Raw genomic sequence first — 3,480 nt, 5'->3', positions numbered from 1 at the left:
AATTTTATTCAGATCAGTAGTTCAGTTTTCAGTGTATCTGGCATTGAACATTTCTTTTTGAATGGTCCTCGTATCCATACCCTACTCCAGATCATCACCAAAATTTTATAATTTCTTCATTAGACATTGAAAAACTATTTTTGAAAGCTTCATTTGGATCCAAATAGAGGTTTTTTTTAGAAATATTTAGCTCTGGGACGTTTTCTTGTAACTTGGGTGAACTTTCCCGAAGGTTTCATTTAGATCAGTTGATCAGGTTTGAAAATATCTGGTCTGGGACATTTTTCTTTGAATTTTCGTAATATCCACGCATTACTCCGGATCAAAATTATTTTTTTTATTGGAACAAGAAAAACAATTATTGAAAGTTTGATTTCGATCCATTGATAGGTTTATTGAGATATTTAGGTCTTGGACGTTGGAAATTTAGATGGCCCTCAAATGTACTCGTCACCAAAACATTATTTTTCTTACTTGTAAATTTGCTAAAATTTCCCGAAAGTTCCATTCAGATTAGTTTTTGAAATATCTGGTGAGGAGTGTTTGCCTTTAAATCTCTTTAATTGGTTAAGACATCAAAACCACTCCGAATTTTCACTAAATTTTACGCATCATATCTTTATTATATAGTGTATATGTGGACAGAGTTTGGAAAAGATCCAAGTGACTAAAGTGCCGGTTCGGATAATTCTGTGCAAGAAGATAGGAAAAATGTGTGGAAAGAAACCATACTGTTTGTTTTTCAACACTTCGACGCAACCATAAAGCAAAATACAAATAAAAGAAAATTTGATGAAAAATTACTTAAATATTCGCCTCTGCCTCTCCCACTCCAGCCTAAATGCTGGGTTCGCTCCTTCCTTCCTTCCTTACCAAAGAGATAATTAAAAAAAAAATGTTTTTAGTAAGGATCTGTATGCAGTTTATCTTTACTATAGCACCACTATTTTTCCCAAAGAACACACTTAACAAATGAATCAGAGATTTATGTACTAAAACTATTTTCTCAGCTAATAATTAACATTTTATTACATTGGATGGCGTCTCTATGGGCTTCCCTCTTTGACCAGTCCTTGCAAAAATAATTATGACTTAATTTTAAGAACGGATTGTTCCTAAATTGAAAAAGGAAGGCATTATAAACTTTTATGACAGTTATGTTGACGACACTTTGATTCTTGTTAAACCTGAAAATGTCAATACGAATAAAATTGCTTTAAATTAATTCCATCCCGAACTAAAATTTACATTTGATGATCTTAATGAAGCAGCCAGACGAGTAATTTTCATGATTTATTCTATTAACTATGATATCACAGGCTGGTACTAAGGACTAATAATACTAGTAAGTTTACCAGAATACCAGAATATTTACAGGAAAGTTTTACAAAACTTAGTATTTCACAAAATACTAGGGATAAGAAAATATACTTGTTGTACCATTTTAGTAAACCTATATTTAGAATAATTTTGTCCAATGAGGTTGAAACTCAAAATAAAATGTTAGACTTTAACTGTAGCGTTAAATAAATGCTTTTAAATAGTTTGTGTATCCACTAATAATTTGATCTTGTCATTTTTCTTTATACTGTACTGTGATAGTATTAGGCATATAATGAGCATGTCGGAACTTCCTAATATATATGAACCTGAATCATATCAACATGAAGTAGGGCCTATGTAATTCCGAGCCGCTATGGACAGTTTTTATAACATAATGCTATAAGGCCTAATCGTAGCCTACTCGCTAGCCCTGCAGTCAGTTGTTTTACACTGTCATTATTTTTTTACATATTACATAACAGCACTACATGAATATCATCTGGACTGGAGGATATCCTCAGTCACGCATTCAGATTCCTGCAATGTGACTAATAATAATTGAATCGTATCTGTACAACAAACATATAAACCACAACTCTGAAATATACTTAAACATCAGAACGCCAACGAGCAAGTTCTTTAACAACCGACTTAGCCCTCAACCATTCATAAATTATAACGTAACATGAATTTGGTATGAATTTAGTCTTCAAATATCCACAGTAAATAAAATATTTCCGTAGACCTAATAATTTGCATTGAGTGCAAATATTATGGTTTGCCTAAATAGTCCTAGAGGTAAGCTAACAATAGCTGTGGAATTTTGAATAAACAGGACAAGGATGAAGATTTTGGGTCACATTACTTGGTTTTAACAATAATTTATCACTATGAAAGTCTTGTGTTGTTTAGGGGGGTCCGAAGAAATCATCGTCCTGGGCGTTCCTATTTACGTATTGGTCTAGACCCTGTGATACATTTTTGTGTATTTCCGTCTGTAATTAGCCCAACCTTCATTTGTGGTCATGAATTATTGTTCTATTTTATCGAAACTAATCACGACGAATAAACATACTAGAAGTGAGGTTTATGGACCAGGGGCGGATCAACAGATGTCCGAAAAGTGTGGGGGGTGGCTGACAGGGAGGGGCGCTGAAATTCGGACCAATCGAGATAACTACCCTTTTTCTAGAAGCCCGAAAGTAACATCTGAGGCGTTTTTGGCATTCAAATTTTTCTTTTTCGTTCATTTTTACATTTCCTTTTTTGACTTCTCAAAAGGGGCCGGCCCGCCCGCCCCCTTAAATCCGCACCTGTGGACAAGTTGATTATGGTACGCCTATTTGCAGTTATCGTTGTAGGTACGAATGGATTAGGGATAAATTATTTTAAATTCCGGTTTTATATACTAAATGCTATACTATACATGTTATACATACAACATGCTACTAAGACGCTTGCCTGAACTGGGACAGCTATACTCGTGATACAAAGCGTGGTGTTTATTATTCATTGTTTCATTCTTTTCAATTATACTGCATTTACCTTAATAATACGGCACGCCTTATTCATCAATAGGCCTACTTGGGGTTTATGTACATCAGATCTCCTTAAACTACTGTACTATTTAATTGAACAAAACAAAACCGTACTTTGCATACTGAGGAATAGAACAACTAGTCCGGCAGCTTAGCAGTTGGATGTGGACGTTCCGGACAAAAGCACCAATTTTTTTTTACATGCTCCTTATGGTCATAGCATTCAATTTTTGGTAGGAACCACCTAATCCGAGGTCATTATGGCGGCCATCTTGGATTTCAAAATGGCCGCCTAATACCCTGTAAACCTGTCTCTTATACACATCTAGATGTGTATAAGAGACAGCATTCAATGTAAGGAATACAATCATACCATTTTTGACCTGGTCAGATTGTCACAAATAGGTCATTTAAGGTCATTGAAGGTCAAATATTGTATGGTATCTTAAAAATTACATAATTGTCATATTTTACATTAGAACCACCCAGACTCTCAGAATTCAAAATCTTTACAATGAACTACAATATTTCATTCGAGGTCATTCTGGCGGCCATCTGGCGGCAATCTTGAATTTCAAAATTGCTGCCACGCAAATCCTATATTTATCAATATATGGGT

This window comes from Anneissia japonica, unplaced genomic scaffold, assembly GCF_011630105.1.
Source record: "Anneissia japonica isolate Jap-2015-1 unplaced genomic scaffold, ASM1163010v1 scaffold284833_len178102_cov189, whole genome shotgun sequence".
In the NCBI taxonomy this organism is placed as follows: domain Eukaryota; kingdom Metazoa; phylum Echinodermata; class Crinoidea; order Comatulida; family Comatulidae; genus Anneissia; species Anneissia japonica.
Note: the sequence above shows the minus strand (reverse complement) of the source record.